This window comes from Schistocerca cancellata, chromosome 3 (assembly GCF_023864275.1).
Source record: "Schistocerca cancellata isolate TAMUIC-IGC-003103 chromosome 3, iqSchCanc2.1, whole genome shotgun sequence".
NCBI classification, from domain to species: domain Eukaryota; kingdom Metazoa; phylum Arthropoda; class Insecta; order Orthoptera; family Acrididae; genus Schistocerca; species Schistocerca cancellata.
In genome coordinates, this window is record NC_064628.1 from 905387754 (window position 1) to 905401510 (window position 13757).

The following is a 13757-nucleotide window of genomic DNA, read 5'->3' on the forward strand; positions in this document are numbered from 1 at the left end:
GGAACAAAGTGGACAGTTTAACATTTAGATCTATGGGGATTAGTGCAGAAGTGTCTTCCAATAGGCAGAAGGAGAAGTTTGATCGTCTACAAGAGGGTCGACAGGAAACACCGATTCCAAACAATTCCCAAACGGTTATTAATTTATCGGAAAAAGAATTGACTAAGGAAGAACTTTCTGTTCTGTCTAAAGGAGGAAATTTTGCAATAACTCCATCCAAGATTCCTATGGAGGACATTATTGCTAATATAGAGGCAGGAATTCGTCAGTTACGATCATATTCTGCTGATGAAATTAGAATGGAAACCTCCAGGATTTTACGCATAGCTAAGCCACCCAGCAGCAATCTGTCTCAAGGGGAAAGGAAGGCATTGCGGGAGATTAATGCAGACAAGAATGTTATTATAGTTGCCGCTGACAAGGGAAATGTTACTGTTTTAATGAATACTGAGGATTATCACAAGAAGATCAGTAATCTCCTGGAACCCAGCACATACAAGAAGTTGAAAAAGGATCCCACAACGAATGTGCTGAATGCCACCAATCGTCTGATAAAACAGTCTTCCATTCCTACAGAAGTTAAAAAGTATCTCTGTAAAACGGAGGCTTATCCTCCGAGGTATATGGATTACCAAAGATACATAAGCCTCATGTTTCTTTGAGACCAATGTTGTTGTTGTTGTTGTGGTCTTCAGTCCTGAGACTGGTTTGATGCAGCTCTCCATGCTACTCTATCCTGTGCAAGCTTCTTCATCTCCCAGTATCTACTGCAACCTACATCCTTCTGAATCTGCTTAGTGTATTCATCTCTTGGTCTCCCTCTACGATTTTTACCCTCCACACTGCCCTCCAATGCTAAATTTGTGATCCCTTGATGCCTCAAAACATGTCCTACCAACCGATCCCTTCTTCTAGTCAAGTTGTGCCACAAACTTCTCTTCTCCTCAATCCTATTCAATACCTCCTCATTAGTTACGTGATCTACCCACCTTATCTTCAGCATTCTTCTGTAGCACCACATTTCGAAAGCTTCTATTCTCTTCTTGTCCAAACTAGTTATCGTCCATGTTTCACTTCCATACATGGCTACACTCCATACAAATACTTTCAGAAACGACTTCCTGACACTTAAATCTATACTCGATGTTAACAAATTCCTCTTCTTGAGAAACGCTTTCCTTGCCATTGCCAGTCTACATTTTATATCCTTGAGACCAATAGTCAGCGCAATTGGAGCTCCTTCCCAAGAACTAGCCAGACACCTTTCCTCTTTGTTACAACCTTACACAGGCAAAACTGAGAGTCATATTAAAAACTCTCTACACTTCATTGACAAATTGAGGGAAATTACTGTCGGTCCTAATGATATCCTTGTCAGTTTTGATATAGTGTCTTTGTTCACGATGGTTCCAGTTGATGAAGCTCTCTCCCATATAGCCGACATGTTCCCTACTGATATAGTAGCCTTGTTCCAACACTGTCTATCCTCGACCTATTTTCAGTACAATGGTGAATTTTATGAACAGATCGATGGGGTAGCCACGGGAAGCCCCCTAAGTCCCGCAATTGCGAATTTATTCATGGAATATTTTGAACATCAAGCACTGCAGTCGGTCAAAAAAAGACCCTCGAAGTGGTATCGGTATGTGGATGATACCTTTGTAATATGGAATCATGAGGAAGAAGACTTGAATGATTTCCTGGTACACTTAAATAGCATCAACCCAAAGATTAAATTTACTATGGAGAAGGAGAACAATGGACAACTTAACTTCTCGGATGTATCAGTTATCAAACGGGCGGATGGGACCTTAGGCCATAAGGTCTACAGGAAAGGTACACATACTGATCGCTACCTCCATAAGAACTCAAACCACCACCCTAGGCAAAAGTGGGTGGTCATAAAAACACTAGTGGATAGGGCCAATAATATTTGTGAACCAGGCTACTTACAAGAAGAACTAAATCATTTACGAATGGCCTTTGCGAAAAATGGTTATACGAAAAACGAGATTAACCGAGCACTTCACCCAAATAGAAAAATGCCTAAAAATAGGAGACAGCAACAACCATCAGCTGGAAAAGTATTTCTTCCGTTCATCCATAATATCACGGATCGCATTGGGAAAGTACTAGCCAAGTTTCAGGTGGAGACTATTTTCAGACCTACTAAGAAAATTAGTGAATGCCTAAGATCAACAAAAGATGCTCGTCACCCCCTAGCCACCCCAGGGGTACATAAAATTCCGTGTAGCTGTGGCACGGTTTACATAGGAACTACAAAAAGAAGCATCAATACACGGTTGACGGAGCACAAAAGAAACTGTCGCTTGGGACATATCGACAAATCGGCAGTAGCGGAACATGTTTTTAAGGATGGAGGTCACGAAATAAAATTTGGGGAAACAAGCGTGCTAGCGAGGACGTCGCACTGTTATACACGTATGTATAGAGAGGCAATTGAAATCCACAAACACAAATACAATTTCAATCGTAAAGAAGAAGGATTAAAATTGGATAAGATATGGCGGTCGACGTTGCATCAATCACGTGACAATCGATTGCCTGCAATCGAGAGAACAGACGACAGCCAGAGATAGCTGCACATCGACGCCACGTGACGTGCGGTGGCGCCCCCTACGATATCCATATAAGCGGCGGCCCCAGCTCCTAGCAGCCAGTCGTTGACTCACCTCGGAAGATGTTCTCCGTAGTTGAGAACGAAACGTCAGGGAGAAGAAGTTCTACAGGTCGACCACGGCAACTTAGCCCGGAAGTGTTTACTGATGAAGACGCCGGCCGTGAAAGCCTACATGGAATGATGGTACATAAAGTTCATAGGGAGGCCGTCAGTGCAGGTGACAAGGCAAGAAGCGTTAGGTCGACCTGGAGTGGGTGACGGCAGTGCTGATATCACCCGTGCAGCATTTCAACACAGTCGACGGAAATCCACGCGTCGTGTTTCCAGGGAAACAGGCATACTTCAGAGCGCTATGGTGAAGATTTTACACAAACGACTGCAGTTCCGCGTATACAAAATGCAACTCCGGCAAGTTTTGCAGGCAGGTGATACGCCCACACGTGCAGTTTGCTAGGAACGTGCTGGACCGGATCTGTTGGAACTGTTTTCATTGTTGTTGTTGTTGTTTGTTGTTTATGTGAGCTGGTCTCCTATTGTCAAACTTTCTTTTGTGCCTGTGTTGTAATGTGAACATGAAGAATTCATGTGGTGTACTTACGTAAACGCTGTCTGAAGAAAGAATCACCAAATCCATCAGAAACTGCGTAAGTGTATTTGCAATTAACAAAAAAATGGTTCAAATGGCTCTGAGCACTATGGGACTTAACATCTGAGGTCATCAGTCCCCTAGAACTTAGAACTATTTAAACCTAACTAACCTAAGGACATCACACACATCCATGCCCGAGGCAGGATTCGAACCTGCGACCGTCGCGGTCGCGCAGTTCCAAACTGAAGCGCCTAGAACCGCTCGGCCACAACGGCCGGCTGCAATTAACATTTACCAAAAATAATCAGACAACCGAAAACTGTATACTACAAAAACTATCCTGTGAAATTCAACATTGTGCAGTGCAGTAAACAGTGCTTCAATGCGTGACTTCACAGAACGTAACTTGCAGTTCCAACACACAAAACTAACAGAGTAAAACATTCCTCATAAAATTACAAACCAAACTTAAAAGAATAACTGCCCACTAAGCCTCTTTTAAAATGCCTAGTAAATTTACCTTCGCAAAGTGACTAAATAAAATTCCGAACACTAAATGACATACAGGCAGATGTGTAAGAACGAGAATGTGTGACACAGAAATGAAATCTAAATGGAAATTAATCTAAACTGACCCTGAAAATAATTTTGAAATGCTCAACTGTGAATGATTTTATTTTGTCGTGACGTTAAATCGGGCCTAATAAATTTTCATGACTTACTTCGTTCCTACGGAAACCTGTTGATGTTCGAAAGTGGTGAAAATGTAATGCAACAGTAAACCAACTGAAGTAAAATCTTGCCACGTGAAACGCAAGGAAAAGCAACTGTACTACGCATATCATGTTTTATCTTTTTTGAGCTACTGTGTTCCGATAAGTGCAGTACGGCGACACAGAAAATTACAAAACAGAACTTTCTTGAGAATATGGTGGAAATAACTCGATTTATTAAATGAATGAAAATAAACTAGCATTCAAAAACTGTTTTGTAATACACTGTTTTCTTGACAATTGCAACTACCTTTACAAAAATCACTTCTAATAAAAAAGATATGACTGACATGAAATATACTACTAGAACAGTAAAGCACTGATGAATCTATGAGCCCAAACTATGTGAACAGCTAAATTTGTTTAATAAAGTCTCAACAATTAAAGTAAAAGACTGGAACCAATATAGAAAAAAGTCGTGTGTTATAATCGATATTTTACTTACCCCGCCGGCCGCGGTGGTCTCGTGGTTCTAGGCGCTCAGTCCGAAACCGCGCGACTGCTGCGGTTGCAGGTTAGAATCCTGCCTCGGGCATGGATGTGTGTGATGTCCTTAGGTTAGTTAGGTTTAAGTAGTTCTAAGTTCAAGGGGACTGATGACCACAGATGTTGAGTCCCATAGTCCTCAGAGCCATTTGAACCATTTACTTACCACTTCGCCATGTTTTACACGCCAAAATTCGGAGACCTCAAGGTTGCAAATATGAAGACATGGAGAATAAAGCAGTAGAGCGTTTATTGATAATGGAAGCAAGAATAAAGAAAAATCAAGGAACGTTCATAGGATTTGTCGACCTGGAAAAAGCGTTCGGCAATGCAAAATGATGCAATACGTTCGAAATTCTGAGAAAACATGATGGTAAGCTATATGGAGAGACAGGTGATATACAATATCTACAAGAGCCAAGAAGGAATAATAAGTGTGGCCGAACAAGAACGAAGTGCTCAGATAAAAAAGGGTGTAAGACAGGGATGTAGTCTTTTGCCCCTACTGTTCAATCTGTTCGTCGAAGAAGCATTAGCGGAAATCAATGAAGGGTTCAAAAGTGGAATTATAATTCAAGGTCTACATCTACATCTACATTTATACTCCGCAAGCCACCCAACGGTGTGTGGCGGAGGGCACCTTACGTGCCACTGTCATTACCTCCCTTTCCTGTTCCAGTCGCGGGAAGAACGACTGCCGGAAAGACTCCGTGCGTTCATATCTCTCTAATTATACATTCGTGACCTCCTCGGGAGGTATAAGTAGGGGGAAGCAATATATTCGATACCTCACCCAGAAACGCACTCTCTCGAAACCTGGACAGCAAGCTACACCGCGATGCAGTGCGCCTCTCTTGCAGAGTCTGCCACTTGAGTTTGCTAAACATCTCCGTAACGCTATCACGCTTACCAAATAACCCTGTGACGAAACGCGCCGCTGTTCTTTGGATCTTTTCTATCTCCTCTGTCAACCCGACTTGGTACGGATCCCACACTGGTGAGCAATACTCAAGTATAGGTCGAACGGGTGTTTTGTAAGCCACCTCCTTTCTTGATGGACTACATTTTCTAAGGACTCTCCCAATGGATATCAACCTGGCACCCCCCTTACCAACAAGTGATAATTCCACTTCAAATCGTTCCGTACGCATTCTCCCAGATATTTTATAGAAGTAACTGCTAGCAGTGTTCGTTCCGCAATTATATAATCATACAATAAAGGCTCCTTTTTTCTATGTATTCGCAATACATTACATTTGTCTATGTTAAGGGTCAGTTGCCACTCCCTGCACCAAGTGCCTATCCGCTGCAGATCTTCCTGCATTTCGATGCAATTTTCTAATGCTGCAACTTCTCTGTATACTACAGCATCATCCGCGAAAAGCCGCATGGAACTTCCGACACTATCTACTAGGTCATTTATATATATAGTGAAAAGCAATGGTCCCATAACACTCCCCTGTGGCACGCCAGAGGTTACTTTAGCGACTGTAGACGTCTCTCCATTGAGAAGAACATGCTGTGTTCTGTTTGCTAAAAACTCTTCAGTCCAAGGTGGAATGATATCAGTGATAAGATTCACTGATGAGTGAAAGTGAAGAAGAATTACATGATCTGCTGATTGGAATGAACAGTCTAATGAGTACAGAATATGGACTGAGAGTAAATCGAAGAAAGACAAAAGTAATGAGAAGTAGCAGAAATGAGAACAGCGAGTAGCTGAACATCAGGACTGATGGTCACGAGGTACATGAAGGAATTCTACTACCCAGGCAGCAAAATAAGCAACAAAATAAGCAATGGTGGACGGAATAAGGAGGAAATCAAAAGTAGACTGGCCCCCGCCAAGGGAAGTCTACCAGTATCAAACATGGGCATTAATTTGAGGAAGAAATTTTGAGAATCTAGGTTTGCAGCGCAGCATTGGATGGTAGTGAAACGTGGATCATGAGAAAACCAGAATGGAAGGGAATCGAAGCATTTGAGATGTGGTGCTGTAGACGAATGTTGAAAATTAGGTGGACTGATAAGGTGAGGAAGGAGGTGGTTCTGCACAGGAGAGGAAAGGAATATGTGGAAAACACTGACAAGGAGAAGGGGCAGGACGATAGGACATCTGTTAAGACATTGGGGAATGACCGCCGTGGTACTAGAGGGAGATGTAGAAGGCAAAAACTGTAGAGGAAGACTGAGACTGGCATACACCCAGCAAATGATTGAAGACGTACGTTGCGAGTACTGCTCTGGGATGAAGAGGTTGGCACAGGAGAGGATTCGTAGCGGTCCGCGTCAAACCTGTCGGAAGACTGATGTTTCTATTCAAAACGGTAAACAAGTTTACTTCTGTATCTCCTTAAGCTGGCCTCTCCGACCCTAGGTTCCCTAGCTCAAATCGCGCGGTGGAGCATTATGTGTGTCCTGTTACATTTTTGCACTCTCTTACTGAGACACCCTGTATACATATCCATCAATGATAATGCTTTCACCTGCCGTGGGCGAGTGGTTATTGCAAATTGACTTCGAACGTAAGCAGTGGTGGTATTAAGGGGACCAAACCCTGCCTATCTAACGCATGTTAATTTAGGCAAGTATTTGACCCATTTCCGGAAAAAAAACTATTTGATGCAGGACAAAATTTTTACTGTATGTTACATGATGCTACTAGAGTCAACTGTACTAAAATCTATTTTATCCATTTTATAGTTTTTAAGAAATACTTTTTTAAATTCGTTGTTGTTGTTGTCTTCAGTCCTGAGACTGGTTTGACGCAGCTCTCCATGCTACTCTATCCTGTGCAAGCTGCTCCATCCCCCAGTACGTACTGCAGCCTACATTCTTCTGAATCTGCTTAGTGTATTCATCTCTAGGTCTCCCTCTACGATTTTTACCCTCCACGCTGCCGTCCAATACTAAATTGGTGATCCCTTGATGCCTCAGAACATGTCCTACCAACCGATCCCTTCTTCTAGTCAAGTTGTGCCACAAACTCCTCCCCAGTTCTATTCAATACCTCCTCATTAGTTATGTTATTTACCCATCTAATCTTCAGCACTCCTCTGTAGCACTACATTTCGAAAGCTCCTATTCTCCTCTTGTCCAAACTATTTGTCGTCCATCTTTCACTTCCATACATGGCTACACTCCATACAAATACTTTCAGAAACGACTACCTGACACTTAAATCTATACTCGGTGTTAACAAATTTCTCTTCTTCAGAAACGCTTTCCTTGCTGTTGCCAGTTAACATTTTATATCCTCTCTGCTTCAGCCATCATCAGTTATTTTGATCCCCAAATAACAAAACTCCTTTACTGCTTTAAGTGTCTCATTTCCTAATCTGATTCCCTCACCATCACTCGAAAATTTATTAACAATAAATATTAATTTTTTTCTGCAGAAAATATTTTTGGTGAACTTCCTAATGGGGGAATATTAATAAATGTAGTACCAAAGGTGGCTTTTTATGTTATGCAGAGTCTCTGGAAATTTCATTCACTTATTTCTGACAGTTTCTGATAAAATGGGGAATATGTACTAAACATTTGTTTGCGGGAAATTGACTTTAAAGAAAAAAACTTTTGAAATTTCTTATTTACAGTTAATTAAAACTGTCCTGCTGCAAACGATGGCACTCCTTTGGACTCTAGCAGGTCTTCCAGCCCCTTTTTCACCTTCCTGGATGTTTGTCTTGCTTTCTTGGCCATATTAGATGCAGACCTGTCGGCTATCTTCATTTTATCGCAATGTTGCAACCCAGTGATCATATTTTCACCAGGATTAATTCCCAAATTTTTTAGTACCCGACACTTTCCAATACTACCACAATTGAATAACAGCATCATAAACTCCTAGTTTCATTGTATGCACGCCTACAAATACAGTTTTAGGAAGGCGGTTCCAAATTATACTATTGAAACATTCGTTTGAGTTCTGTGTCTGCACATGCAGACATTTCCTTGGAAGGTCAGGATGAGCCAAGTCTCTGAAAATAGGTTTAAGTGCTGTAATAACAGCAGCAGGAAGAGAATGCTGGTGAGAATAACATTCTCCAGTTGCCTGAGCCCTATTGTATTTGCACCACGAATTTTCTCCTGATGGACACAATCCATGACATGGCTTATCATCAGTAGAGAACTTATGGAAGAATATGGCCCAAACATCTCTCTTCATTGCCTCCAGATTTTCTTTATTTCTCCTAATTGCCTGACCATAGTATACCTACAAGTTTTCTATAATAACTACTCGCAATCGCACTTGAACTAACGGCGTGTTTGAAAGCGTGTTGTTTACAAACAGCAGAAACAAAAGAATGCCGACCGTTGCATTCCAAGGATAGCCAACACACTCGTGAGTAAAAAGAAATCCCTAACGCGCAAAGTAGGGAATATAAAGACCTAAAATACAATACTGGCCATTAAAATTGCTACAGCAAGAAGAAATGCAGATGATAAACGGGTATTCATTGGACAAATATATTATACTAGAACCGATATGTGATTACATTTTCACGCAATTTGGGTGCATAGATCCTGAGAAATCAGTACCCAGAACAACCACCTCTGTCCGTAATAACGGCCTTGATACGCCTGGGCATTGAGTCAAACAGATCTTGCATGGCGTGTACAGGTACAGCTGCCCAAGCAGCTTCAACACTATACCACAGTTCATCAAGAGTAGTGACTGGCGTATTGTGATGAACTTGTTGCTCGGCCACCATTGACCAGACGTTTTCAATTGGTGAGAGATTTGGAGAATGTACTGGCCAGGGCAGCAGTCGAACATTATCTGTATCCAGAAATGCCCGTACAGGACCTGCAACATGCGGTCGTTCATTACGCTGCTGAAATGTAGGGTTTCGCAAGGATTGAATGAAGGATACAGCCACGGGTCGTAAAACATCTGAAATATAACGTCCTCTGTTCAAAGTGCCGTCAATGCAAACAAGAGGTGACCGAGACGTGTAACCGATGGCACCCCATACCTTCACGCCGAGTGATACGCCAGTATGGCGATGACGAATACACTCTTCCAATGTGCGTTCACCGCGATGTCGCCAAACACGGATGCGACCATCATGATTCTGTGAACAGAACCTGGATTCATCCGAAAAAATGACGTTTTGCCATTCGTGCAGCCAAGTTCGTCGTTGAGTACACCATGGCAGGCGCTCCTGTCTGTGATGGAGCGTCAAAGGTAACCACAGCCATGGTCTCCGAGCTGATAGTTCCTGCTGCTGCGAACGCTGTCGAACTGTTCGTGCAAATGGTTCTCGTCTTGCAAACGTCCCCATCTGTTGACACAGGGATCGAGACGTGGCTGCACGATCCATTACAGCCATGCGGATAAGATGCCTGTCATCTCGATTGTTAGTGATACGAGGCCGTTGGGATCCAGCACGGCGTTCCGTATTACCCTCCTGAACCCACCGATTCCATATTCTGCTAACAGTCATTGGATCTCGACCAACGCGAACAGCAATGTCGCGACACGATAAACCACAATCGCGATAGGTTACAATCCGACCTTTATCAAAGTCGGAAACGTGATGGTACGCATTTGTCCTCCTTACACGAGGCATCACAACGATTGACCGGGAACGCCGTTCAACTGCTGCTTGTGTATGAGAAATAGGTTGGAAACTTTGCTCGTGTCAGCTCGTTGTAGGTGTCGCCACCGGCGCCAGTCTTGTGTGAACGCTCTGAAAAGCTAATCATTCGCATATCACAGCATCTTCTTCGTGTCGTTTAAATTTCGCATCTGTAGCACGTCATCTTCGTGGTGCAGCAATTTTAATGGCCAGTAATGTATATGCAGAATAGTGGGTGACAGGAAAGTGAGCGTGGCACATAAACACACGTGGTAGGAAAATGCTCTTTAAATGTTCGAAAAAAATTTTTTCAGAGTACTTAAATAAAACCTTAATCTATCGAAATATGATGAAAACCGAAAATCTAATTTTTTAGACCTGAACCACTGTGTGGTCCCCTTAACGTGACTGGACCGTGTACTCCTGAGGTGGCGTGCAGCACGGTGCCGGAAGCGCCAGCCGTGGCTGGGAAGAGAGCGCAGTTGGCACTGCCGGCTGGCCCTGGTGACATTAGCGAGCCGCGACGCGGTCCCGTTCGATGGCCGCGACGAGATCAGGGCGCCAGCTGAGGCGGCCTGGCTGACGCTGCGAACTTGGAACGAAGGCCGGCCTGGCATTTGCGCCGACGTCACGGCGCGGCGCGTCGCGGCCGGAAGCGCAAATGTCAGCCGCTGGCCGGGCGCCGGCGTCACGGCCCTACTGTGCCGTGCTAACCCTTCCGGCATCCACCCGATACCGAACTTGTTACAGGCAGAACAAAGTACACTCTGTAAGTAGGCTGTTTATGTTTTACATAGGCTGTTTATGTTTTCTTTATGTAAGTAGGCTGTTTATGTTTTCTTATTGGCAACGTTACATAGCGCTCTATATGAAAATCACTGGCTGTGCTGTGTGCAGTCTGTGGCTAGTTTGCATTGTTGTCTGCCATTGTAGTGTTGGGCAGCGGCAGCTGGATGTGAACAGCGCGTAGCGTTGCGCAGTTGGAGGTGAGCCGCCAGCAGTGGTGGATGTGGGAAATGAGATGGCGGATTTTTGAGTACAGAATGGATATTATGAACTGCTATGTATATTATGCTTTTTCAACACTATTAAGGTAAATACATTTTTTGTTCTCTATTAAAATCTTTCATTTGCTAACTATCCCTATCAGTAGTTAGTGCCTTCAGTAGTTTGAACCTTTTATTTAGCTGACAGTAGTGGCGCTCGCTGTATTGCAGTAGTTCGAGTAATGAAGATTTTTGTGAGGTAAGTGATTTGTAAAAGGTATAGATTAATGTTAGTCAGGGCCATTCTTTTGTAGGGAATTTTGAAAGTCATAATTCGTTGCGCTAAAAATATTGTGTGTCAGTTTAAGCACAGTCGTGTATAAATTGTTCTAAGGGGACGTTTCATATGGCGACCCTGCCAGGATCGTGTATAAATTGTTCTAAGGGGACGTTTCAACTCTAGGAGAAAGAAAAAAAGAACGACGCACCAAGAAGGAATTATCCGAATTGGATGGAAATCGGTATAGTCTGTCTGTAAACTCAAAAGCGAGCAGCGCTTTTGGTGGGGGAAGTGGCATTTCCCGGAAGAACGCTGCCACCGGACTACAGGGGCACCCAAAATCTGTTGCCCGTTACCTATGTAGCGGTGCAGACCGGCGTGCAGTGATATACGTCGCTTCTGTTCGTGGGATCTTAGTTGCCAGTGTCAGTTAACTTTGTATACTTGTTGACATACTTCGATATCCGAAAGTGATGGACAATCGTCTGGCACTGCAAGAAAACGTGCAGAATGCAAAGAAAAGGAGGAGGTATTTGCGGAGGAACGAGCGTTCGTTCGTTCAAATGGTTCAAATGGCTCTGAGCACTATGGGACTCAACTGCTGTGGTCATAAGTCCCCTAGAACTTAGAACTACTTAAACCTAACTAACCTAAGGACATCACACACATCCATGCCCGAGGCAGGATTCGAACCTGCGACCGTAGCGGTCGTGCGGTTCCAGACTGTAGCGCCTTTAACCGCTCGGCCACTCCGGCCGGCGCGTTCGTTCGTCTCTAAAGCTCGTACAGCGTATGTTAAAGAGGCGCCGCAAAAAGAACTGTAGGCTGATATTACCACTCCCAACCAAACGGCTGCAATTTATGCAAACGTCAGCCTCGCCCAACAGGACGCATAAAGAAGGAACGCGGAAATAAGCCGCATGGTTTACTGGAATCGCCACGAAGAAAACTAATAATTTTGTGAGGAAACCCACCCTTATAGACAGTTTCAAAATCACGTAAAACCTTTGATGCTGGTGGAACACTAAATCTTTATCTCGGTCACTAAAGACATATTGCTTAAAACATGTGCGCAATAGCTATTCTGAACACTGCTGAAATTTCCTTCGTAACACGTACCACGATTCTGGACTTCTAAGCAGACATACGAGCTCCGCTTACATATTAACTTTTATTTTTTGGTAAGAACTTTATTTGTTAGTCTACAGTAATGTTATACTATTCAAAATATTCTCTATTACATACTATTCACCTGTGCCAGTGCTTTTTCCAATTCGCGAAACACTTTAAGAATTGTTTCTTCGGGTTAGTTTATAGGTCTTCTAACTGTGCATTTTTAATCTCATCCATACTTGTGAAACTTCTGTCTTTTAAGACCCGCTTTGAAATGTTTATACCACTTGTATGCCCTTGGTTTACTCATAACAGGCTTACCAAAAGCAATATTCAATACTTCTAAAAATTTCATGCATTTTATTCTATTGTTACAATAAAATTTCATACAGATTCTCTAATCTATTTTTACACAAAACAAATAATCGTTGATTCCAACAAAATTCATGTAACCTTTTTGACAGTTCACAACAGAGTAAATAGCCAAAAGGCATAAAATTGTACGCATATTTTGAGACATTTTTACGAAGACAGTGAGAAAAAAGTGTTGTATACCTAGAGAAGGCCGAAATGCACGCGTTAAACTCAAGTAGTCTGGCGTGAGGTCTGAAACAGGATACGTAATGAATGCTATAAAGAAAAGTACGTAGCTTCTGGAATACTTAACTTTAATCCACATTTGTAGAACATCGCTCTTGATGATACAGAAGTATTATCGCAATTGAATACGGCGCCTTGCTTGGTCGTAGCAACTGCAGCTGAAGGCTATGTTAACTATCGTCTCGGCAAATGAGAGCGTAATTCTCAGTGAACCATGGCTAGCAACGTCGGCTGTACAACTGGGGCGAGTGCTAGTACGTCTCTCTAGACCTGCCGTGTGGTGGCGCTCGGTCTGCAATTACTGACAGTGGCGACACGCGGGTCCGTCGTATACTAGCGGACCGCGGCCGATTTAAAAGCTACCACCTAGCAAGTGTGGTGTCTGGCGGTGACATCACAAAAAGTAGTGCAAATCGGACTAACACGCAAAATTATAAATTTGTGCTGAAAGGGTACAGTACCGCCCGACATTGAAAATAGGTACAACATACTTCATTATTTTTGTCAAAACAACACATTTTTTTTGTAAAATAACTCAATTTCAATTAATACAGCGAAGCCGGATACCAGTGTAGAAATGAATGACAATTTATTTATTTAATTTATCGTATGTGCACTCCCACAAAATAAATCCCTACATCCAGTTTGGTGAGATCTTTTGAAATGAATGAATGTATGGTCGTCTGCTAACCACAGATAGT